Genomic DNA, 27584 nt, shown 5'->3' on the forward strand with positions numbered 1-27584 from the left:
CAATGTGACTATGTCATATATGTGTCCGGGATTTACATCAGGTTGATGTTGTAGCACCCTCAAAAGCTGCAGCCGTTGCAGCAACCAACATGTGGCTGTGTGTAGATTGTCATTGCACACTGTTCCCAACACCATGCCACATGTGTTATCGGATGTGAGGTGCACATGTATGCATGGGACACGGAGTAGCGTGACAAGGCCATGTCAGCAAACTCACAAGGAATGTGTGGTGAGTCATGACATGTGCACCTTCATGGCAAGGTGTGTGGGCTGGACTAGTGTAATGTCATGTGACCTGTGGCTCCAGTGTTCCGCTACCAGTCTCTGCAATCGGCATCACACTTCTGCTGATGTGTGGGTGTATGTCACTCCTGTCTTGCGTCGGGCAGTGCACTTGCACTGGGACACAGCTATTTCCATGGCGTGGCATGGGGAGGTTCTCAATCACCGTGTGTAGCTGGGTCTTGGAAGGAGTGTCACCTTGCATCCATACGTGTCCTGGGCATGTAGCACATGCCTGACTCCCTATGTGGCATGTGTGTATTGCCAGATTTACATGTGCTCAGTAGACATGAGTTGTTCTCGTAGTGCACTCACTCTTCCTTGTCACTTCCAAATTACTGCAGAGCGCCTCCTGTTGCCCGAAGAATTCCAGACTTGGCTACCATGCAGGAGAATGACAGGATCCGGCTCTACCGCTTCACCCAACCGTTGATTCTGGAGCTGACGGCGAGACTGGCACCACACCTGCAACCGCAGCACAGGTATCCTACGGCACTGACACCCCAGCTGAAGGTAATGGCTGCCCTACATTTTCTTGCCACGGGTACCTTCCAAAATACCATAGCTCATGTTGGTGGCATGTCCCAGAGCATGTTCAGCGGTGTGCTGCATGATTTCTTGGAGGCCATGTTGATTCACCTGGATGACTTCATCAAGTTCCCAACCCCTGAACAGATGACTGAGGTCAAGCGTGGATTCTATGCCCTGGGAGGGATGCCCCATGTCATTGGGTCCATAGATGGGACACATGTAGGTTTGGTACCACCACACGCATGGGAGGTGGAGTACCGCAATCGGAAGCACTACCACTCCATCAATGCCCTTGTGGTGTGTCTGTCCAATATGGTGATTTCACATGTCTGTGCTCGTTTCCCAGGATCAGCACACGATGCCTACATCATGAGGCGTAGCGGGATGCCTGATATGATGATGCAGCTGCGCAACGAACGGGCATGTGTTGTTGGTGGGTACAGTCTGTCTGTCCTGTATTCTGTATAGCCGACCAGCACGACCGCTACACCAGTTCTAACGATGTCCATGTGCTTCCCATGTAGGGGACGCTGGCTATCCCAACATGCCTTGGCTGCTGACACCTCTCCGCAACCCCATCACGCCGGCCCAGCTCCGCTATAACACCGCCCATGGCCGGACAAGGCGAGTGATAGAGAGGACGTTTGGCATGCTGAAGAGCCGATTCCGGTGCCTCCACAAGACCGGCGGTGCACTCCCTTATGCCCCGGCGAAGGTCTGCAAGATCTTCATGGTCTGCTGCATGCTGCACAACATGGCAGTTGAAAGAGCTGTGCCACTCATCCTGAATCAACATGACGAGGACCATCCACCCGTGGAGGACGAAGGGCTTGGCAATGGGGCTAGTGATGTGGAGGATGTGGAGCCGCAAGAGGACATCCGGACTCGGCTCATACGCGACTTCTTTGCTTAGTGGTGAGTACCAGGGTCTGAGTGTGCACGCATTGGTCCCCGTGTGGCATGCGTTGTGATGTGTGTCTCCACCTGCATGTATGGCACGTGGGTCAGAGGTGTGTGTGGGTGTGTCACTGGAGTGATGGTGGCAGTGATGGTAGTATTTCCCCAGTCATAATTGTGACCTAGCATGTTGTCATCCATACATGTGTCGAGTAACTGCACATGCAAGTGGCTGTGCTTTTTGTGGCTGACTTCTTGTGTGTCTCTCTTCCCCAGGTACCTGCGCATGCCGTTTGCTGGTTGCATTGTTGTGGCACTGCTATTCCTCATGGACATGACATCGTGGGCTGACTCAGCGTTACAGGCACGGACACGTTTGGAAGTCTCCATGGGGTAAGGGATGCATCTGGGGTGTATTGGGTGTGGCAGTTGTTCACGATGTGTGCACACTGCCCCGGTCGGGGTTTGGTTCCTCTGCAGACATGTGGCATCCCCATGGGACACGACATGCAGCTGGGTACACCAGAATAGATGGGCTGCCTGGTTGTCAGTCATCAGTGATGGGATAGTGGATTGTGATGATGGCATCAATGTGTGTGACACTGCCCTCGGACACATACGGTTAACATTGTCTTGACATGGCGTGGGACTTCCACATCAGCGGATGTATGGTGTATGGCAGGCTCTCCGTGAGCAGCTGTGGGTGTTTAGCTGTTAGCCGACGCTTGTGTGCCAGTTCCCTGGCTATCACGCATTTGTGCTGCAGAAGGGGGGTGCCAGTGTTGGAGCCACATGTTACTCCACATGATGTGTTCATGTGTACTTCAAGTTGCCTCTGCAATCCCAAAAACATGACTAATAAAGGTGTCCCTATGCCTCCAAGGTGCCTCTTCTCAGTCAATGCTGGTGTGTTGGCACGGTGCATCCTGCATGTCTGGCATGGTATTCCCTGATTGTGGCTATGTGTCAATGTGTCGAGTGGCAAGATGCAAGCTGTGTGTGTGTGCTGAGACTGTGTATTGGGCATGATGTCCATGACTGTGTGGGTATTGTGACATGTGCCATCCCCATGCATCCAACGTTGTCCATGACCCCATTCTCTGCATCCACCGGACTCAAGCTTGCAGGACATGGTTCTGCCACCTGTCTACACATACCTGGGTGCCCCCCAGGACACGAGCCAGGATCCCTGACCTCTGCGCATGACTGTTGCTGTACTCAATGTGTCTGTCAGCACGGTTGTTCGGCCACCCCCTCAGCTGGTTCTGACCATCACGGGTGTGTATGGTGCTCCATGTCTGTCTTGCCTAATAAACTGTGACCCATGTATCCTGTGCCAGACTCAGGCCCCAGGGTGTGGATGGTTGAAGTGAACAGATGACTCAGGCATGTTTAGACTGTACAAGACACATGTTAGGTAATAATGCTACCAGCAGGCATCTACTCTTAATAGTGTGATTTATTATTGGGGGGGGGGGGACAAAGTGAGGGGCTTTCCGGGATTAGGGAATCCAAAGTTCAGTAGGGGAGTTGGTGTCCTTGCCATTGGAAATCCTCAGAGTCCATGCCACAGTCTTTGTCAACATTGGTCAGCCAGTGACCAGCAGGGCCATGTGGCAGAGAATGTCTCTTGATGCTGTGATGCTGTTGCTCCAGTGGGCCAGGTGCCAGGCCAGGTGTCCTGGGAGATGGTGATGTAGCAGCCACCCTCACGGTCCTTTCCGTGGACGACCCGGCTTCCTGCGGGGAACCTCAGCAGCAGGCCGTGACGACGTCTGGGATGCTCCGTCGGATGTTTCCTCCTCCTCCTCATGATCCCTCCCTGTGGGTGGTGATGTTCTCCGCCTTCTGGCACAGGGAGGGTCGGCCATGGTGTCGGCCATCCGACGGAGTTCAGCGTGAATCCCCTGGGACGCCGTCACTTGCTCAGCCTGTCTGTCCTCCATCCTCCGTTGGTGTACCTGTAGACAGGCTATTAGCTCCGCATGTTGCTGGGCCTGCTGGACCTTGATCCCCTCGAGGACGGACACAACCTGGGCCATGCCCGTGGTGTCCTGCCGGTATGAGTCCAGGATGTTACGGACATGGGAAAATACCGGATCCCCAGCCAACTGGTCAGGCTCGCGCCTCCGCCGTCCTCCACTCCCACCACCCCTGCCCACTTGCGTCTGGCCTGCACTTGTGGGAACATCGGGTCTCCGGGACCCCTGAGGGGTGGCATTGGCGTTGTCGCCTGCCTCCTCCTGGGTGCCCGGGACACCGTGTCCCTCCTGGCGAGCCTGGCTGCATTGTGGTGTTGGGGCAGGGATCCTGGGTGTCTCCTGGGATGTGGCAGGAGTGGGGGTGGTGGTTCGCACGGTTGTACCTGACGCAGGTGCTGCAGGTGGTTGGACACCAGAGGGGCCAGGTCGGTCGGGGTCGTCCGCAGAGTGGTGAGAGTGGTCGCTGCCGGTGGGATCGGTCTCCTGCAGATCCGGGTCCTGTGAGTGTTCCCCCCAGTGTTGGGGGGTGCAGCACGACGTTGACCTGTGTGTGAGAGAGAAAATGTTAATTTTGATCCATGCAACATCCATGTTTCATCCGTTACAAAGTTGGCACATTTCCTCTTGGAATTAGGATCTGTCTTGCATTCCACTCACAGTGCACTTGTGCATGGGTGTGTCCCTTGGGCACCAATTTGGCCCCTTTAACTATGTGTGGCACAGTCTTACTTGCTGCGTCAAGTGTGACTGCAGTCAGCAGTGGAGTGTGTTCATGTGTGGCGAGCCATGCATTTGCGCCTTCCTTGTAGCACTGTACATGTGCACATGGAGTGGATCCACACACTTATATGATGCAGGTGGCTGTCCTTGTGCTCGTGTACAGGTTGTGACATGGCCCTGCGTTTTGCCATGATGAAGAGGGGGGGTTCTGGCACTGGCCACCCTTGTCTACATGCACGCAGTCCACCTGCTGACGAGCAGACATTCCCACACACCAAAGGACTGATTTGCTCTCCCTGTGTCTCCCTCCTTCTCTGTCCCCCTCTCCCTCCCTCTCTGTCCCCCTCTCCCTCCCTCTGTGTGTCAGCCTCCTCCCTCTGTCCATCTTCCTGTGTCTCCCTCCCTCTCTGTCCCCCTCTCCCTCCCTCTCTGTCCCCCTCTCCCTCCCTCTGTGTGTCAGCCTCCTCCCTCTGTCCGTCTCCCTCCCTCTCAGTCCCCCTCTCCCTCCCTCTGTGTCCCCCTTTCCCTCCCTCCGTGTGTCACCCTCTGTCACCTTGGCCCAGCTTCCTGGGCACACACTGTTAGCAGATCTTTGAGTGGCCCTTGGCCTGTTGATGTGAGTTTGTTTCTGATCTCCAGGCACCCATTTTGTCTGCTGTGTGTCTGTGCGCTGCTGCTGTGGTGGTGTGTGCTGCCACTCTTTCACAATGTTGGCTGTTCATTCGCTGCTGTCATGTGCAAAACAGTGCCTTCACCCCCATGTGTTGATGCAAGGCGTCCGCCATTTGCTGGCAAGTCATTCCTGTGTTGGCACACAGTGTTTGTCTGGCTGTGACCTAGGCCATATGGGCAGAGGGCATTGTTGTCTGCTTTGGAGTCGCACTATGTGATTCTTGGTGCCCAGCCTCCCGCCATCCGGGTTACCGTGTCATGTGTTGTTGTCTTCTGTGGCCTGTGACTTGACATTGTCCAGCTGGGTGCATGGGGCATGGTGGCAGTAGTGGCATGTGCCTGCTCATGGAGTGTGGTTGAGTCATGCGATGGCTTGTGGTGGTTGCGTGCCTGTTATTAATTTTGGTTGTGGTTGCAGTTCCCCCCATGTGAGGTGCGTTGTTTGTGTACTCACCCGGGTCTCGGAGTCCTTCTACTCCTTCAACTGCCTCCACCGGCAGTATGGCCATCACCCTCTCCTCCCAGGGATGGTACTGTACGGCTCTGCGGGAGGGCCCTCCTCCGGTGGCGTTGGCCTGGTCGTGTTCCTCCTGCCTCTTGGCTCTGACCCTCCTCCGCAGATCGTACCACCTGTTCTGGCAATCCTGCTTGGTCCTCCTGGTGTCCGCAACAGCATTCACAGCATCGACGATGGTCTGCCACATGGCTGTTTTGGCTGCCTGGCTGGTGCTTCTGACCAATGTTCCAAAGATCTGTGGCTCGACTCTGAGGATTTGATCAACAAGGACCTCCAACTCTCGGTGACTGAACTTTGGATTCTTGGTAGTGGGCATGGTGAGGGGTGTGGGTGGGGATGGTGTGGGTGTGGGGGGTGTGTGGATGTTGGGGGGGGTGTGGATGGTTGTGTGTGTGTGTGAATGTGATGAGAGGGTGTTTGTGAGGGTGGTCGTGTGAAGGTGTGCAAGTGTAAGATGTGGTGTAGCTTGTAGTCTGGTTCTGTGGTGTCTGGCAGCAGTGAGTCTGTTGCAAAGGCTCATGGTTTGTGTGTGTGGGCCCTTTTCATTGGTCCATGGGTGGGTGTGGCAGTGTTTGAATTTTGGGTGGGTGTGTTATAAGGAGTGGTGGTGTATTGGGCCTCTGTTTGTTTTTGACAGTTGCAGGTCAGTGATTGTGTTATTTTAGTGGTTGTTGGCCATGTTTAGTGGCTGTGTGCCTTTCGAATGGTGTATTCTTGTGTTGTTTTGTTTTGTCCTTGTTGTGTACGTGCGTTTTGAGCGTGTGTACGGTGTGTACATGGGCCATTTGGTTGTACGATTATGTCCTTGTGTGTGGCTTTGTACGACTCGTACATGCGGTTGTGATGTTGGGGCATGGGGTGCGCTCCGTACTTAGGAGGTTGTGTTGGGGGTGCGCCAGGAACGTACTGGGGTGTAGGTACACGGGGGGTATGACACGTACTGGGGTGGGGGTGGGGCTCGAACGTACTGGGGTGTACATAGACGGTGGTACGACACGTACAGGGGTGGGGGGGTGTACATTGACGGTGGTACGACACGTACAGGGGTGGGGGGGTGTACATTGACGGTGGTACGACACGTACTGGGGTGGGGGTACGACTGGAACGTACTGGGGTGTAGGTACACGGGGGTATGACACGTACTGGGGTGGGGGTGGGGCTCGAACGTACTGGGGTGTAGGTTCACGGTGGTACGACACGTACTGGGGTGGGGGTACGACTGGAACGTACTGGGGTGTACATGGACGGTGGTACGACACGTACTGGGGTGGGGGGGTGTACATTGACGGTGGTACGACACGTACTGGGGTGGGGGTACGACTCGAACGTACTGGGGTGTAGGTTCACGGTGGTACGACACGTACTGGGGTGGGGGTAGGACTGGAACGTACTGGGGTGTAGGTACACGGGGGGTATGACACGTACTGGGGTGGGGGTGTGGCTCGAACGTACTGGGGTGTAGGTACACGGGGGGTACGACACGTACTGGGGTGGGGGTGCGACTGGAACGTACTGGGGTGTAGGTACACGGGGGGTATGACACGTACTGGGGTGGGGGTGGGGCTCGAACGTACTGGGGTGTAGGTTCACGGTGGTACGACACGTACTGGGGTGGGGGTACGACTGGAACGTACTGGGGTGTACATGGACGGTGGTACGACACGTACTGGGGTGGGGGGGTGTACATTGACGGTGGTACGACACGTACTGGGGTGGGGGTACGACTGGAACGTACTGGGGTGTAGGTACACGGGGGGTACGACACGTACTGGTGTGGGGGTAGGACTGGAACGTACTGGGGTGTAGGTACACGGGGGGTATGACACGTACTGGGGTGGGGGTGTGGCTCGAACGTACTGGGGTGTAGGTACACGGGGGGTACGACACGTACTGGGGTGGGGGTGCGACTGGAACGTACTGGGGTGTAGGTACACGGGGGGTATGACACGTACTGGGGTGGGGGTGGGGCTCGAACGTACTGGGGTGTAGGTTCACGGTGGTACGACACGTACTGGGGTGGTGGTACGACTGGAACGTACTGGGGTGTAGGTACACGGGGGGTATGACACGTACTGGGGTGGGGGTGGGGCTCGAACGTACTGGGGTGTAGGTTCATGGTGGTACGACACGTACTGGGGTGGGGGTACGACTGGAACGTACTGGGGTGTAGGTACACGGGGGGTACGACACGTACTGGGGTGGGGGTAGGACTGGAACGTACTGGGGTGTAGGTACACGGGGGGTATGACACGTACTGGGGTGGGGGTGTGGCTCGAACGTACTGGGGTGTAGGTACACGGGGGGTACGACACGTACTGGGGTGGGGGTGCGACTGGAACGTACTGGGGTGTAGGTACACGGGGGGTATGACACGTACTGGGGTGGGGGTGGGGCTCGAACGTACTGGGGTGTAGGTTCACGGTGGTACGACACGTACTGGGGTGGGGGTACGACTGGAACGTACTGGGGTGTACATAGACGGTGGTACGACACGTACAGGGGTGGGGGGGTGTACATTGACGGTGGTACGACACGTACTGGGGTGGGGGTAGGACTGGAACGTACTGGGGTGTAGGTACACGGGGGGTATGACACGTACTGGGGTGGGGGTGTGGCTCGAACGTACTGGGGTGTAGGTACACGGGGGTACGACACGTACTGGGGTGGGGGTATGACTGGAATGTACTGGGGTGTAGGTAGACGGGGCTATGACACGTACTGGGGTGGGGGTTCGACTGGAACGTACTGGGGTGTACCTAGACGGGTGGGGGTATACATATACGGGGGGTACGTGTCGGACGTACGGGGGCTGGGGGGAGTGTTGGGCGCGTATGCGGGCACATGTCTCCATGGTTGCTGTAGGAGTTCGGTGCGGACGGTGTTTTTTCCATACGGTTGTGACCTCGGACGCACGGGATGGATCGTGATTCCTCGGTCGGACTTGGATTTTCACGTTTGTAAGGTAAATCGTCCGAGGACGTGTCGGACACATTTTCCGACCCGAGGACGTGTGGGGAATGATTCCCAGTGCGGTTCGTATGGACTTTTTACCATGCGAATCGTGATTGCCAGTTCGTACGGCACTTGTACGATTCGTACGGTAAAAAGACCCGATACGAGTCGTACGGGGACATTTTTTACCGGATCGTGATCGGCACCTATGTGTTTGCAAAAAGAGAAATCAGTTTAGAAAAAGACATATTGGGATAGCTAGCTGTGAACACACATTTGAAGTTCTTGGAAGACCTGTTCAAATATTAACATAGAAAGACACAGTTATTCCTGAAGTCTATTTTGTTTGCAGTAAAGATGCATATATCCAGTTATCTGCAGACTAGGAGTGTGTTCACTATTTAGCTCTATTATTTCCTAAAATGTATCATGTAAATAGCACAGATGCTTTAACAATGACTCCATCTCACAGATATGCACGTAATGCCATTGAGGGGACACAATTAGTGGGAGACATTTTTGGGGCAATTATTACTCCAGTAGTAGTAGTTTTGAATGGCGGGACAATTAGAAAATGTTCTACAGTCGTAGACAAGCTTGCTACTTGGAACTCTGGTACCTTGGTTGCAGTTAATACAGAATTAGTGGCTATTAGATCAATGGTCTTACAAGATCAATTAGCCTTAGACATATTGGTGGCAGAAAAAGGCAGAGTCTATAAAATGTTGAAAGCTCAACATTGCTGTTCAGACATCCCTGTCAAGAATAGAAAGATGGAAGAATTTGCATAGAATATTTTTGATTTAAAACCTGAACTAGAAATTCTAGAAATTTGCTAGAAACTTTAGGCAAAGGTGCTTCTACTATGAGTTGCAACTAGAGGGGGTGAACTTTTATAAGTCATATTAAAACCTATATTGATTGCTGGCATTTGTTTAATATGCATACACGCTATATATAAAGGATTTCAATGTTATCTAACAAGAAATCAAAACAGAGAAAGGCAAAGGACAGGAGAAATAGAAATGGAAGAAATGAAGAATAGGGCACAAAAGAAGCTGAAAAGCTGCAAATCTGGAAAATAAAATTGATGACACAGCAAGGAAGGAGGGTGCACTTTCGACATTCATTTGTGGAAAATTGTGATCGTTATTCTAAACATCAGTGTGGGGAAGTTGCTGCAGTGAATTTCTTGATTTTGGAAACAAAAACAAATTTGACTGAAAAGTGCAAAAGTGTATTTATTTATTTATTTATTTATTATTAAGAAATCCACAGCATCAGAGTACAAATAAACACATGTCTTAAATAATAACACAATAATAATTCAATTCATCCTCCTATACAGACATTAATCTCAGTCCATCATAGAGTCGGTTAATCCTGAAAAATAAAAAAAGAAGAAAAAAACATAAGGATTTAAAGCTCCTTCCCTATGGACATTAATGTTAATCCGCCATATAATCAATCATTGCCACCCACACATAAAGCCCAACCTTCCTTTTTCTGGGCCCTTTAACAGAGTAAAGACTAAATTTCATATTAAAGATGTTAAAAAACTTAGCCCGCCACATTTCAAAAGATGGGACCTCCTGATGTAACCAGAAGGAGGCTATAGATATCGTTGCCACAGCCGTGGCAATGAATATTAGATAGCGAACTTTATACATTGGCATCCCTTGGCGCAGATCCTCCCCAATCCCTAACAGCATCATGGAAGTTGAGATTTTAATAGGTACTCCAGTGATATCTGCCAAAAACCTTTCTATAGACACTAACCGATGAGTCACAGTGAAGCATGAATAGAATATATGAAGAATATCGGCATCGTCTGCACCATACGGAAAATATTTCCCGTCATTTTGACTCCCCCACTTCATCATCTTAGCAGGAGTATGGTACATGTTGAATAGTGTCTTATAATGTTGGGTTTTTAAATTAGCTGCCAGAAGAATTCTCCCTGCAATATCAATCGATTTCTCTAAAGAAACCAACTGGTTTCCCAGCCAGCTTTCTCATTTAGAGTTATACTTTTCTAAGTCGTCCGATTTTGCAGCTAACAATATTTTATACAGAGAACCAATGTTTTCCTGAAGCCTAATAGCTTCTACAATCTTATATAATGTCAACCTAATTGGGTGTTTGCCGAAATAGTCCCTTATTTGTAAAAATGTGAAACATTGAGTTTTGGATAATTGATATTTATCAGCCAAGCCTGAAGATGAGAAGCAAACCCCATCAGCCTGATAAAAATCACCAATTCTGGTAATTTCTTTCGCCCTCCAGTTAGCTGCCACATACTCCCAGAAGATCAATGGTAATAATCTTACTGCAGCGGTAGGTATATACGGGGAAACCCCAGGGATCTGTAAGTTCTTACGAACTGTGTTCCAAACTTTAAAAACTGCTCCCAGAACGTTAAAGCGGGTTCTTTTATAATAGCTACCATCAATTCTCTTAAACAGACAGTTATTCGCCTTCGAGCCCAAAACCATCTGATGGATTGAGGGGGACCCGCTACATTATTCACTTCCTCTCCAGTCAGTAATATGCGTATGTTTGACAAAATGCACGCATAATAATAAAGAGTAAAGTCGGGGACAGACCACCCTCCTCTCTCTCGAGGAAGAGTCATAAACCGAGCGGCTCTCCATGGTTTCCTTGGGGTCCACATATATCTGGCAAACACTGATTGCAGATGTTGAAGTTGTCCACAGGTTACTTCCAGGGGGACTGCCCTGAAAAATACATTACCCTGGGCAAAATATTCATTTTAAGTACATTAGCTCTGCCAACCAAAGAAAGGTGCAAGCTCTCCCACCTCTCAAGTGATAGCTTTACTTTACCTATAATATCGCCCCAGTTAACATCGACAATCTCTTTTACAAAGGTCCGAATCTTAATGCCCAAATATATGGCTTCATTGACTACTCTAGGGTCATTACCCAAAATGTGGCTTGTGCATAAAATTTGGGTTTTGGATGTATTAAGTTTGTACCCTGAGACAGTGCCAAACTCTTGTGCCAACTGTTCGATTTCAGGTACAGCCGTACCTGGACTAGATGTTACAATTGCGATATCGTCGGCGTACGCCAAGACACAAAAATGATCCTGCGAAGATTAAAGGGTACAATCTGGTTACTCCACTCTAACAAGATTATAAAAGGGTTAATATAAACCGCAAACAAAAGCGGGGAGCAGGGACATCCCTGTTGAGTACCTCTGGAAATCTGAATTTACTCAGAAAAAAAACCCATTGAACAGATTTTGGCAGTGGGAGATTGATATAAGGCCTGAAGAGCCTGAATGTATCCCTGACCAAACCCCATTTGCTGTAAGCCCCCCCCCCCACCCCCCCCCCCCCCGGGGAAATCCCACGACACACGGTCAAATGCTTTTTCCAGATCCCTAGACTCTACCTGTGCTATGTCAAACAGGGTCACTACTCTGCTGATATGGTTTACATTTCCCCTTCCCGGTATTAAACTGTGCTGCCTTAAAGAGACCAGGGGGGATATGACTTTCGCCAACCGAGTTGCGAGAATTTTTGCATAAATGTTAACGTCACAGTTGGTATGGTAAATCGGACGGTAGGACCCTGGTAAATCATATGGTTTACCTTTCTTTTTCTATATAATGATGTTAGCCTCGTCCCAGGATAGAGGTGCTTCTCCAGTTTGTGCTGCTTTGAAAACCGCAAGCATGTCAGTATTGAGATCTTGAAAAAAAGTCTTGTATATTTCCAGCGGGAGTTAGTCCGGGCCTGCGGCTTTTCCAGTCGCCAAGCTGTTAATGGCCTGCTCTAACTCATCTAGAGTAATAGGGCTATCCAACATCTCAGCTTCCTCCTGATCCAATTTTTCCCACAGCGTGGATGGAAGCCTTAAATCCAAAGGATGTTGCCCAATATCTTGCCCTGTATACAGTTCTATATCGAAGTCGAAAAAGACCTTAAGAATATCATGAGGGTCATAAACTGTGCCCCCGAGGCATTTTTCATGCCAGTGATTCTTTGTCCAGCCTCCTTCATATGTAACTTCTGGGCTAAACATCACCCAGTGGCCTCCCCATATTCGTAACAATCTTTTTTATAAGTTTGATATTTTAAAGCAATTTCTTTACTCCATAACAGATTTATTTTAGCTTTACATCTAGCAAAGTTGGTTTGCAAAGCTACAATATTATTACCAGCTGCTATCCCACCCGCCAAATTCTCTTCAGCTGCTTTAAGTTTGTTATATAGCTCCTGCACCACCAGTTTAGCCTGGTTTTGTTTATATAATCCATAGCTCAGGACTTCTCCTCTAATGCCGGCTTTGAATGTGCCTCAGGCAAACCCCCATTCCGTAGAATGTCGATTGATTTGAAAAAAATCTTTTATCCAAACCTTCATATGTTCAATAAAAGCATTATCCAGAAGATGTTTTCTATGAAAAGTGAAGCCTCTTGGGGCTACACATGTACCAAGTGCTGGGATATTTAATACTACCGGTGCATGATCTGATGTGATTCTTGGATAAACTCGTATTTTTAATCCTGCAAATAATAAAGGGGATACAAAATAATAGTCAAGCCGTACTAGTTTGGTATGTGGGTAATAGTAAAACGTATACCCCGGGTCTTGCAAATATAAATTTCTCCAGACGTCCATCAGGCCATGATCAGCTAGCAAATGGTATAGGGCCTAAAAAATTCGAGGCTTCCTACCTTTATAATTCTGGCCACAGGATTGAAGATCTGTATGGTTCAAATTGTTATTAAAATTGCCACAGAGCAATAACGGAGCCGGTCATAAAGAAAGCTCCCCGTTTAAGTATTCAAGAACAGGGGCCTCATTGAGGTTAGAGCCATATACAGTGCATAGGGTAAATTTTACTCCCCCCAAGACACATTCCAAAATAGCCCAACGTCCCTGAACATCAACCGATATACGGCCTGTTGTTTGAATTGCTGGTCAAGTTAATATCGCTAACCCCCTGGCCATAGTTGATTGTTTCGACGCTGCTACGTAGCCCAATTCTGACAGAATCTTCAGTTTCCCCCATGATATATGTGTCTCCTGCAGACACACTAGATCAGGCTGAATCACACGCACCTCTGTGGCCACTCTTTGTCTTTTATTTTAATTGTTTAACCCACAAACATTTATGGGTATATTCACAAGAACTCAGCCTATCGCAGAAAGATTTTGCCGTGCCAACCAAGTATTCACAACGCGGCGGTAGCATGCGATAGTCTCCAGATAACGCGTCAAATGTCAGCTTAAAAATCAACGCCTTGCCGCAAAGAGGCCAATCGCGGTACAAAAAGTAGCGAAAACCTGCCACAGGCTTGCAAATCCCACACGTCTGGCAGGAGAATGCACCATATAAACCACAGAAACAACACCCAGAAACAAGCCAAAGCAAGAAGCTACATGGATGCACCCTGACCCAGCACAGAGGCCAACATGAACCCCACAACTCCCACAGACCACCAGCAAGGAACAACAGGGACGGGGACAGGGACGGCCGAGGAGAAGAGGGAGATGAAGACGGGGTGCAGTCTGCAGCAAAACCAGATCAGCGTCACAGAGGTGATAGAACACTACCAGCAACTGACCCACGAGTAGACCACCTGGAATGAAGTCGGAGTGCCGAGGAGGCCAAACGAGGAGGCCAAGAGGTGCTGGCATGATGTGACAACCTACACCAGGCACAAACTCTCTGCCAACAGGAAGGCTGCAATGGAGACAGGAGGTGGCAGTCCTGCGCCACAGGAGGAGCTGGAGAAAACCGAGGCCACCGTCATCAGTGTGGAGACGGTGCAAGGAGTAGAGAGTACACTATATAAAAAGGTATTCCCCGGTTAATTTAAGGTTCAAGAGGGGGGAAAGAGTCAAGAATATTGAAGTATAAACCTCTTAACCAACCTATCTTATTTTAGTGAGTAGAAAAATCTCAAAATCAATGTAACAAACCCCACAATGTTCCCCATAAATATACTGTCTTTACAACATAGATGCTTTTTCTTTGTTTTTATTATTTAGTCAGAAGCAAAACATAGTTTTTTTTGTATCAAAAATATATATTCATATAGCATTTTCAATTTTTCTTTTTTGTTTTGTGATTTACATAAATTATAAAGAAACATAAATATACATAATCAATAAATGTGAACACCAATTAGATTGTTATCTAAAGCAAAAACAATACTTAGATAATTGACAGTGCCCCTCAAAGAACAACAAAAAATATATACATAAACATCTTGCTACCTAATCTCGCATACCAACATCCATACCACATGCCACAAAATATACAGAAAGAAGATTGTAAAACATATATATTACAACTGGAAAGATCTTCTTTTAGTTATTATTTGTCAACGTATTATTCTGCTGACATTTTTCTCAAACTGAATTTCTTTTTTTCTTCGGTTTAAGTTCATCCATAGGAGTTTATTTTCCAGTTGTGAAAATAGTTGGTCTGGTCTACGTACGTTTCGGTGATAGAATGATTAAGATCACCTTCCTCAGGACCATCAAAGAGTTAAAACCGTAGAGGGGCTACTTTTATTCTGTTTCAACACAGAATATATAGTTGAATCGCTGTGCTAGGTCCTCTGTGGTAGCTATATAGTAAAATTTAGAGCCGTAGTTTGCACACACTACAATAGGCTAGAAAGGGGAATAAAAAAGCTGATTGAGAAGGGGATCTTATGAGACAAGTAAGTTTGGCCAAAAAAAAACGGGGTAAGTATTGTTTCTTACTATGCCTACTTTGAAGTATGCAGGGTCAGGAAGTCTTGTAATAGTTAAATTTTGTCCTATGTGACCCGTATTAGCCTTGCACAATTGGTATCTTCTTGAGTAAGAATGTATCTCTTAGTGGAGTGCAAAACGCCAAACAAGAGGGTTGTCTATTTTGTATTGGGGTGTCTGTTGTCCATGTTTATCTTATACATGATGTTCGAAGTATTAGTTCTCGCGTGATTCAATACAGCGTGACCCTCTTGTTGCTCGATGCCATGTTGAGTAGAGAGTACAGACACAGCTCGAGAGGACATGACACAACATCAACAGGGTGAGTAACGACCAGGGACTGGGGAGACGGGGGGAGATGGGCACAATGGCACACATGCACAGCCAGGTGTAGCACACTGCACACCCCCAACTACCCTGGATCATGTCCCTCATCCCCTTGGCAGACTGCAGCACACACACATAGCAAGAACAGCACACCCACATTGACAACAATGTGGTACAATGCGCAAAGTCGACACTGCAGAACAGAGGACACAACTGGCTCCGCACATGCACAGGAACATGCCTACTACATCTGACAGAGCAGGAAACCGTGAAATGGAAATGTACGCGTATGACCTCACATCCGTCATGTAGTCCAAATGTACACTGTCCCGCAGCAGCAGTCAGTACCTCCCAAACAGTCACAATGTACATTGTCTTAGAGTCTGCATGTAACCCAGAACAATGCGCCAACATACATGTCAACATGCATCTCCCCTTTACATTGCAGAGGGGCACACAACACCTCCAGCAGAGCACAGAAGACAACACATCTGTGATGCCGGAGAGGACCACCACACCTTCAACACCGACGCCCTACAACAGCCAATAAACATCCCACGCAACCCACCACCAGGACCCGGACAGCCAAGCTACTTAGAAGAGAACACAGAGCCTGCAACCGAAAACACAGCAGGAAGCACCTGCAAGCACAGCTGGCTCACGACACTTCACCCACCCAAACACGGCACCACAATGCCATGTGTCAGCACACCAAAAGGAGGTGGCCCAACAGGTGTGGGTGGGGTCCCAACCCATGGAAGGTGAACTAGATCACATACGTTGGTGTCAATTACCCTTCAGGGACCACCTACACCCCACAAAGGAGACCCACACTACCATAGGGACACATGCAGATGCATATTCACAGTACACGACCACGCCCAGGGGCACACACATATCAGTCACACACCCATGTTGGCCCTGCGTACGACGGCCCAGGCCACTCCCCTTACGAACTGAGTAGGTGACAACAAAGCTACATGTCCAAGCTCAAACCCGATGCCTGCGGTGACATGCCTGCATCCGCTGTACGCAGCACAAGTTAATGTCGCAGGGCCCTGGGCGCCCATGCATACAAGACCACAGGGACACACGCAGACATGATGTTGAACTGGCTACGGGCATGTGCGCCCGGCCCCTTTATTGGCAGGGCCACATGTACAGTGACGCATGTGCTGGATGTGTGTGGGGTGGGTGCAAGCCAGCCCTCAGGGAGTTGTTGGTGCTGGCAACAAATACAACAGTTAACACAATGAATACGGAAACAGACAACACCAGCATCACAGGGACAACTGCGGAGTATCATGGAGGTAGCCTGAACAAGTCCAGAGGGCACACAATGAGCAAACAGAAGTGTCCATGAGTTGCAGCGCACTGAGATCTGGGCACTACAGCTGAGCGCGCCCATGTGAAGAAAAAGTCTTGGATTGTGTCCCTTCAAGATATTCCTGATTCAGATGCAGTGGGGTGTTATTACACCTGCATCATCTTCCTCATCAACATCTCAGGACTCCACAGCACAAAACTCAATCAGTAACGGACAATGGCTTGCGTGCACTGAGTCAGTGGCACCTGGAGTGCCGAGCAGGGTATCTGTCTGATGATGGCATCCACGACAGGTGTGAGCAACTCTGTAAGTCTGTCAGGACCACCGTTTCGACTCTGGCAGATGGCGGCTGGAGGTGGCCCTGCCGGTGGTGGTGTGTGCCTCCTGCGGTGATGCGACGTCAGGCCGGTCAGGAGTCGATATGGTGTGAGCCCTGGTGGACCGCAGTTGAGGCCGGAGGCAGCGGACAGCGCAGGGCCACAGACACATGGCGTTGATGACCCTAAGGCCATCGCCTCAGAGGCCATCCAATATCTCAGAAGGAGGGGTCCCGGACCAGACCAGCACAGAGTTAGTGGCCCCGGATGCACAGCGGCCGGCACAGGCACCCTGCCATGGGACGGTGACTTCTGGTGCACTGAGGTAGGTCCACATACAGTGAGCGGGTCCTCATCGATGTCGAAGGTTAATGTGGTGGAGTATTGCGGTGTACAGAGGGAGGTGTCCTCCAGGGCATGATGCGGAAGGTCTGATGATATCCAGAAGCAGCAAATGGTGGAGTGGAATGCGACAGCCTCGTTTTCACCACCAATTCGGCATCAGCTACATGAGGATGACTAGCCCCTAGTCCATAGACTCAGACGCCACAAATGTACGACCAGAGAGTGTCCATGAATGTCGGGGAACAGACTTAGTGGCACCGGAGCTGAGAGGGGATGCAGTCTGTGATGATGCCGGTACACTGATATGAACTCCGCCATCGCTAAATCAAGATTCTGTGACCTACTGGACCGCAGTGTAGGCCGGAGGCAGTGATCAGCAGTGGCCCACACCCACCTGTCGTTGGCTCGTGATGCACAGAGTTAGTGACACCAGGGCAGTTGTTGGTAGTGCTCGATCACCTCCGTAACGATGATCCTGTTCCCTCCGGACTGCAACGCGTTGTCCACTTACACCTCGCCTTGCGTGCGATGATATGTTTCTGCCTTTGAATAATCGATGTTCAGTTCCAATTCTGTGGACTACTCTTGCGAAGTGTTGGCCGAGGGCAGTAGTCCGCGTAGGCCCACAGACATGTGTGGTTGTAATGCTATGCACAGACTTGGTGGCACCACATCAAAGGGAGTATAGTGACATGAACTCTGCCTTAAATTATGTTCACTGCCATGGTGTAATCAAGAATCAGTTCCAAATGTGTGACCTACTTGATCGTAGTGTAGGCCGAAGGCGGCTGTAGAGTACGTCAACAAGAAAGGTCTAAAGCGAGCCTGTGTCGTGGAGGCTGTGATGGTCTGAGAGGCTGCCAAGTCCACGGGCCTTGGGCTTGGAGCTTGCGCAGGCACGTGGTGGGCCCTCCTGGACACACGCCAGTGTCCGCAGGTGATCAGTGTTGCCTGGCTGCGCAGGGGTGGGCCTGACGGGTTCGGGGTCCAGCGGGTCGGGGTACGGCAGGCACACAGGATCGCAGGCAACTCCGTTCATGAGGATGGCGTCGGCCTCGTGGCGTGGGGAGAGGCGCCGCCCTGGCAGAGACGTTGGGCTTTCCGGAAGAGGACCACGCCCAGGGCTACGTGCTTTTTATTCACACCCCTACGCTGGCCTGCCGTACGCCGGGCCATCCCACTCCGCTTTACGCTTATGGGGGGGGCGTAACAGGCAACATTTCCATGAACTACCCCACTGGCCGGGGTGACATGGTTGCGTCCTCTGTCCACTACCCTCCATACACAAGGTGTATGTCGCCATGGATATGGGTGTGTTCGGCATACTACAGTCTGTCCAGCACATCTCCGCCACTCTTGGCATTGTGTGCTTTCCCAGTCATGGTTCTCCTGCATCCTTCACACATGCCTGGTTGCCACCTCTCCCCATATTGGGCTAGTGTGTGGCTGAGGTGCCATGCCGTTGATGGCTCATGCTCACGGATTGCCCAAGTTACCATTGTGAGTTATTCTGTCGTGTCTGGTGGGTGGGCATTTGTTTGGCATGTTGGTTTTAATTTTGTGACATGTGCATTGCCAGAGTTGTGAGTGGCATGGTTGTGGAGTTGAGGTGAGTGGGGTGTTCATTTGGAACTTGCCAAGGGGCTGTGCATTTCCCTTGGTGCCATCCTGGGGACGCTGGTTGCAGTTGGACTGTCGGAGGATGGAGGAATCGTACACAGTGGCTGGGTATTTGGAGGCAAGATTGGTGGAGGCTCCACGGTGTTCAGTTGTTCCCTGCACATTGATGTGAGATGTGTGCTTTCTGTTGCGGTGATTGTGTGCTGTGTCGGCAGGGGGCACAGGTATGACATGTGTGCTGAGGATTGCCCCCGACACGTGCGTGCATCCAGCTATGACGTATGGGCCAGGATGCGTACGATGGTTGACCTTTTGAGCCTGTGGTGGGCAATGACAATGTCAGGTGTTGGGTCTGTGTGGCTGATGCGTTTCCTGGGGGTCCGCTGCCTTTGTCTGCGCTGCCTGTGTGGTGGTCGGGGGGTGTTCTAGGTGGGTGTTGGGGTCCTCGGTGGTGGGGGTGGGTGTTGTGGCCCTCTTGGGTGTCCGGCCTGCATGACAGGTTGCTCCATGGCATCCGTTGCCCTTCCGATGTGGCTGTAGGCTGTGCTCCCTTTTTGTGGTGCAGGCTGTGGTCCGACTTTGCACCAGGTCAGAGCAGGTGTTATTTTCCTGCTGCTAACACGCCTTATCACCTATTTTGTGTTCTTATCGCAGTTCTGGCTGTTTGTTGGGAATGTTGTGGAGTGGTGCTGTTGTAGCTTAGAGCACGGGAATGCCTACTCTGCATTTCATTAGCGATAGTTGCGGGGGTCTTCTGTGGCAATGTTTTTTGCAGCTGCTATCGCGGGTAAACTGGTGCTGTGGGCTGTTAACACCAGCTTGTGAATGGGGCGATCGATTTATCGCAACTTTGCCTGCAATAAAGTGCCGTTAACTCGGCGTTAGCTCCTTGTGAATATCCCCCTTAGTGTACAGACTCGAAAACCTAGCTTAGCCATAAATTCCATATATATACCAGCGTTTGCTCAGATCTAAAAAAACACATTCTCAAAACTCTCAAAATGTAATCGTTGCTGTGGATTATTTTTCTTTTTTTGTCCCCACCTCTCCCCTCCAACCCCCCCACCCTTCAACCCGACAAGCCCCCCCATACCCACCCAAACCCACCCCACCTCTTCAATGAAGCTTTAGGACTAATAGTCCGAGGGATGATGAGCTCCCACCTGAAAGGGACCTCCCATAGCTATATGGCACCCCATGTGCAAAAAGTTTTTTTTTATCCGTGAAACAAAAAGTGAAATAACGTGTCATAGGATATAGCACAGAAAAAAAGAAAGGGAAGAAAGAAGGGAACATACCTCTCCAATCTAACCAACCAATGTTTTGTCTAACAAAGGGAAAAAGCCGTAAGAGAGCGCCCCTATACACTTAATAACTGACAGATCTTACACATCATCACATCGCAACAAACCTAGCAGAACCTGATATGAATTAGACGTAGCCCAGAACAATAGCTATCAGTATGAGATTAAAAAACTTTTCAAAAAGATTGTAGAAACTCCTTAGCTAATATCTCAGAAGTAAGAAATCTAGTGTGCTCTTTGTGAAGAATTTTTAGCTTGGCTGGGTTTAATAAGAAGGCTTGGACCCCTTTGGCCTGAAATGGTGCAATAAGCTGGTGGAGTTGCTAGCATTTCTCAACTGTTTGGTGACAATAATCTGGCCTAACAAAAAACTCCAACCCTTTCCCAGCTCTTTTTCTGTCGGGGCGTGTTAACTCAAATACAGGTTCACGGTCCCAAAAATTATTCAGAGAGATGAAAATAGCTCTAGGCCTGGTTGCTGTTTGACCAGGCTGAGACCGCAGGGAGAACGGAAAGCGATGTGCCCTCTGCACCTCTCTCTGCCAATCCAATTGCGTGAGTTCAGGCAAGGCTTCCTTAAACAATTTAATAATAAACATGCGTGGGTCCTGCCCTTCCGTTCCCTCAGGAGTTTGGAGGACTCTCAGATTGTTTCGGCGAGATCGATTCTCTAAGTCGGTGAGCTTCCACTGGGTATCATCTTTCATTGTTCGCAAGGTCTCAGTCAATGCCTTTTGAGGTGCCAGTTGATCTTCAAGACAAGAGATACGGGCTTCTGCCTCACTGAACCTTGTGGTGAACTCCGTACAGGTTTTAGCTATGTGGCGTACTGAGTTTTGCAATTTACGGCAAGTGTTTTGAGCCCTTGGACTCTCCGCCTGTGTGTCCTCTCTATGAGTCCTAATGGTTTGATATATCAAAGCCAGCGAGACCTCTTCTAGTGGTTCTGACAATTTTGCTTTCAGTATGTCCATGTTATCACCTGGCCTTGTACCAATATTTAGCTCTGTAGAGAAGGAGTAGTCCCTTTGTAAAGCGTTGCAACCATTGCTGTTATCTACCTGTTTAGTTCCCTCTTTTAAATCAGGGTTCTTGCAAATTGTCTGAGGGCTACCATCCGATGAATCCCCTCCTGTATCCTCTAGAAATGTGCTGCTATGATCGCTCATCCCACCATCCTGCAGGGCAGCCTGGATCTTCACACTCGCCTCTAAATCATCGCTAAAGAGTCCGAGTGATCCAAAAGTGAGTAAATGTTTTCCCCGGAATCAACCTCTTTTATAAGAGATTTCCTGTTTTGATGCTCCATCTCTTTACCAGAGCCAGAACCAGGTTTTTCCCTATTATCAGTATTGGTATTGGCATTGGTGTTAGGGGTAGGTCTAGTCTCCGACTCGCCATTGTTTAATGCAGTTCCAGAGGAGGGTGAGTCTAATGGTGGAATCTGTGGGGCGCTCAAACATAAAGTTCCTCCAGTTGTTTGAGCATCACCCCAGCCAGATACTGGGGTAGAATCAATGTCAACATCAGCCAAACCAATATGGGGAGTAATAGAGTTTTTCTCTACAAGATCCTGCCGACCCACATAGTCAGAGACCTCCCCATCTCCTATTTCCAGCACAGTAGAATCCACCTGGGGAGACTGTATAGATTTCCTTTTATCTTTCCCCACCGAAAACAACAGGGGAATGGTACACTTACCAGAGCTGTCTTTTGTGCTTCTATCGCAGGTTGCACTACCTGCATTTGCGGCGGCATCTTTTTAGTTTGGTTATCTGTTCACGCTTACAACACTCTTGCCTCCAGTCGCGCCTGCTCCTGTAGCGGGGTCACCCGGAGGGTGAAGTGTTCCTCTTCCGGCATTTGGAGGCATTGTCTGCTGTTCAGTGTTTTCCCCTAACAGCCTTCCGTAGGATGCAGCGTCCACGGAACGCTTCCCACTCCACCGCCGACTCCTCGCAGTGATACAGTAACCACCATGAAGCCGCCACACCCTCGCCACGAATGCTGCAGCCGAGAAGCCCAGCATACCAGGAATACTGCTATCGTACACCTCTCATGCATCAAACGGCGACATGTGGTAAGTGCCTTCTTCCTTCAGTGCATCAAGTCTCCATAGAGGTGTGGGAGCCCGGGACCAAACCAGCTCACTCGTCAGACCTGGCGACCGCCATCTAGCCTCGGAACCAATTGAAAAGTGCAAAAGTTTAAGTTGAATTAAACACCTATAATGTAGGTAAATTGTGTAGTGTGCAGTCATACCTAGATGTTATAAGCATATAAGTGAAGCAACACATTGCGTTGATTTACGCTAATCTAACTATTAATCATATTTACAGAAATTACACATTTAAATTGAAAGGCATATTTGTTGTGCATGAGATGTTTTTCTTTCCATTGCAGTTGCTATAATTTACCAGAAGCTTTCAGTTAGTTTGTGAATAGGCATTTGCTATGTATTAGACAACTAATAGTGAGGTTGTCACCAGGAGGCGAAGAGACAACAGGAAGGATGATTCACAGGAAAAATTGTCTAAACCACAAAATGTGAATGAAGTATCTTTTCAATGACTTGTATCTGTGGTCTATTCTGGAGACTTGAGAATTCTACTTACCACCAGGAGTTTACTGAAATCTTATTGGATGCTGTGTATGGAGAACGTGAAACTTGTTTTAATTAACAAATCATTGTGTTTATATTAGTGTATGTTCCTGGAGTAGGAGAGGCTTCTCTCGCTCGCATTTGCTTGAGCTCCTCCCCTTGGTTTTTGAGATCACATCTCTATTTATGGGAGATTACCTTGAGCCTATTCGATGCTTTATTAGATGTCTGCTGATTTATAGCTGAGAATACTTTCCAGCTTAATATATTATTTTGATGTGCAAAGGCTTTATGCTTATTCATTTATTCTCTCATCAGGACTCTTCATTGGTTTTCCTGAGCTGACACCTTATTTTATTCCACTGTGATAAAATTTAGATTAGGGAACTTCCTTTATAGAACATGCTTGCTGCATTATTTCAAATGTAACTGCTATACTTAACAATAATGTATTTTTCTGTGTAATGAAAACAATTATTACTGGATTATAACCATTTCTAATGATGATGCTTAAAAGAGTAATGCTTTTAGAGGGGGATGACTCCCGTACGACCAAAGCCTTTATGGTAGAGCTTTTCACGGCTATAAAGGAAGACATCCAGGAGCTGAGGACCCAGTTGGCTGCGGATTTTAAAGAAATACGGCGAGATGTGGATGAGATAGGGGAGAGGGTGGCGACCCTGGAGGAGCGCGATGTCAGTCGGGACAAAGAAATACGTCTCCTGCAGCAGGACGTGCTGCGCCTTCGTGAGCAGAACGTCGACCTTCAGTACCATGCAGAGGATTTGGAAAACTGCTCCAGGAGGAACAATGTGAGAATCCGGGCCGTTCCATGGAAGGAGGAAGGCGAGGATTTGCGAGTTTATGTCCTCACTTTATTTCAGCAGCCCCACAGGGACGATGAGGCAACGGACATTCAAATGGACAGGGTCCATCGCGTGGGTCCGGACATTCTTGTGTGTGTCCACGATTATCAATTTAAGGAGCGCATCATCCGCAAAGCCCGGGAGGCGCACCCTGTGTATTTCCATGGTCATCAGCCAGTGATATACCTAGACCTTGCGGCCTCAACCTTGGTTAAACGACGAGCGCTCAAGCCGGTGACCAACTATCTCAGTGAGAAGAACATTCCTTACTCCTGGGGTCACCCGTTCAGGATCATTTGTAAGTACCAAGGCAAGCTGCTGCAACTTCGTTCCTTGGAGGAGGCGCTGGAGACCCTGGGCATCGATGGAGGCGCCCCTATGGAGGGTACTGAGTGGCCTGGTTCTCGGCGTGTTCGACGCAACTCTGGGTGGCAGAGAGTGGGGAAGGCGCCATCACTCAAGAAACCCGACCAAGAGGAGAGAGAGAGAGGGAAGCAGTTCGCTCCTCTCTATCGCAATCAGCAATGAGTCCAGCTCCCCCGTAACATTGTCAAAGGATGGCCTGGTGAGTTGTGGGGTGCGTGGCGCTGGGGGGACCTCTGGGATTGCCCCGCTCTGTGAGCGGGTCACCCCTGAGCGTTACTGTGGTTGTTGAATGACTTTTACGGATTGGACAGTGATCGCAGCCTTGATCCTCTGTTTTTTCAATAATATGACGAACTTGGGTCATGTCTTTCCTGTTGGTTTTGACCTTTTGACATGGTGTTGTCTACGAAGTTCTGGGGCTGGGGTTTGTTCGGGGTTTCATTTCTTGGGGGCTCTCCGCATCAGTTCCTAGGCCAGAAGTGGGTGCAGCAGGACGGCGTTAAGCTTCTTGCAATGCGCCTTTGGAGCTTAGGGGCGGTTGCCAAACAGTGTAGTGTCCATCAGGCGACCCAATGGGTAGAGATTTGAAGATACTGAGTTTTAATGTTCGGGGCCTGAATAACCCTGTGAGGCGCGCAGCAGTGCTTTCCCTCCTGGAGAGTTCTGATAGTGATATCTGTCTTCTCCAGGAGACTCACCTTCTGTCTGAGGATACAGCGTGCATGCAAGATAGACGTTTTCCGCAGCAATACTGGTCTGCTGGACCGTCTAAAAAGAATGGAGTGGCTAGTGAGTGCGCGTTGCCAGTGCAAGGGGTTGTCCACTGTGGCAGAAATAAAGTGTAGGTTGTTGGCCATCAGGGTGCAATGGGGAGAATCATACCTTACGATCGGCTCTCTCTATGACCCTAATGAGAAGCAGGAGCCCTTCCTGATCTCCGCCTTATCGGAAGTCTTCACTTCTCCAGATGAGGCGGTTCTGGTGGGGGTTGACCTCAATCTTGTCATGGATGCAGAGCTTAATAGATCGGGGCAGTGATCCCACCAGGCGGGGGCTTTATCTTTAAAAGGGCAACGATGGTTGGCTGACTGTGGCATGAGAGATGTATGGCAGGCGCAGCATCGAGGGGATAGACTATACATATTTTTCTGCTGCGCATAAAACGTACGCGAGCCTGGATCACTTCCTAGTGTCTTCCACACTCTTGAATACCCTTCACTCCTCGGAGATTGCTCCACGTTCCCTATCAGACCATGCCCCTATCACTGTTCTCCTGCCTGTCCCCTGCTCACGTACACTTACCCCGGGCTGGTGCTTGCGAGACGGCTTGCTTCACTCTGAGGCGATGGTTCAGACGGTGTGCGCTGCGATGGTCCAGTATTTCCAGGTGAATGACGATGGGTCCACTCTTCTCGCGACGGTATGGGAAGCGCTGAAACTGGTAGTGCGGGGTGAGTTTATAGCGGTGGCGGCAACGTACAATGCCATGCGCAGGGACAAGCGAGTGGAGTTAGAGAGGGAGGTGAGTGAGCTGGAGGCGATACACAAACGAACGGGGGCCCCGCGTGTGTGGCGAGATCTGGAAAACCGCAGGCGAATTCTTAAGCACCTTGATGTGGATAGAGCAGAACATTCCCTTCTTCGATTGCGACATACGTTTTTTCCTCAGTAGCGATAAATGTGGGAGGATGTTGACGCATAGATTATGGGTTCAGATGCAGGCGTCCTTGATCCAGTCAGTACGAGACCAGGCGGGAGTAGCTCAAACGGCGGACGATCGCATTGTGGACGCATTTCGGACTTTTTATCACCTACTTTACTCGGAACATTCTCCGTCCCCGCAGGATCCGATGACGTATCTGAATACTTGCGATATCACTCCTCTCCCTTCATCCGTCTCAGACGACTTAGATTCGGCGATCCGCATCGAGGAGGTAATTTCAGCCATATCTAGGCTGAAAGTCGCTAAATCACCGGGCCCGCACGGCTTCTCGGCCATACTTTATAAAACGTTTTCGGTGGAGTTGGCTCCCTTCCTGACGCGGCTGTTTAATTATTTTCTTGACTCGGAACGGTGATGCCCTCGATGTCGAAGGCGATGATCTCCGTTATCTTGAAACCGGTGTAGGATGCGAGCATGTGTGGGTCTTACCGTCCCATCTCGCTTCTTAACGTAGACGCAAAATTATTTGCGGGTATGTTGTCGTCGCGTTTCAGCCCCCTTTTGCTGGATCTGGTGGACCCCGATCAGTCGGTTTTCATTCCCACAAGGCAGGGGAGAGACAACTCTGAAAGATTGCTGCACCTCATTGATGGTACTCACCGTTCCCGGAGGCCGGCCTTTCTGCTGTCTATTGATGCAGAAAAGGCCTTTGCTCGCATCAACTGGGAGTTCCTGTTTGTGGTTTTGCGCAAGTATGGGTTCGGGGTCAATTTTCTCCGCTGGATTCGGGACCTGTACGCTTCCCCTCAAGCCTTTGTTCGGGTTAATGGCCCCTTTTCCCATTGCCCTAGGGACACGGCAGGGATGCCCCCTGTCCCCTCTTTTATTTGCACGCTACCTGGAGCCTTTCGCGCAGCGGATCCGGGCGAATCCTAATGTGGTCGGCCTCAAATTCGGGGCTGATGTGCATAAGCTAAGCATGTATGTCGACGACGTGATTCTTTCGCCTACCCAGCAGCGGCGATCCTTGCGGGCCTTGCTGGACGAACTTGCGGCCTTTGGGGCCATATCAGGCTTTAAAGTGAATATTGCAAAATTGCAGATTCTGAACCTCTCTGTTCCCTTAGAGGAAGTAGAGGCGTTGCAGCGGTACTTCATGTTCCACTGGGCGCAAACAGATATCACTTACCTGGGGATCAAAGTTGCGCTGACTATTTCCCAAACGGTGTCTTTGAATTACTCTTTGCTGCTGGAGCATACGACTAAGGCGCTGGACTCCTGGTCGTGGTTCAGGCTGGCATGGTTTGGGAGAGTGGCGGCGGTAAAAATGACAGTGCTGCCTCGCCTCCTATATGTTTTCCAGATGGTTCCGCTGGCGCCGCTCTCTGGGACACTTCAGAAATTGCAATCCCTTATTACTAGATTTGACTGGGAAGGGAGGAAGCTGTGCCTCTCTCCGCTACAAATGACGACTCCGAAGGAGCAGGGCGGTCTGGGCTTCCCGCTAGTGGTGGGCTATTATCAAGCGGCGTGTTTGCGCTATCTGCTGGAG

Source organism: Triturus cristatus, chromosome 1_1 (assembly GCF_964204655.1).
Source record: "Triturus cristatus chromosome 1_1, aTriCri1.1, whole genome shotgun sequence".
Taxonomy (NCBI): Eukaryota; Metazoa; Chordata; class Amphibia; order Caudata; family Salamandridae; genus Triturus; species Triturus cristatus.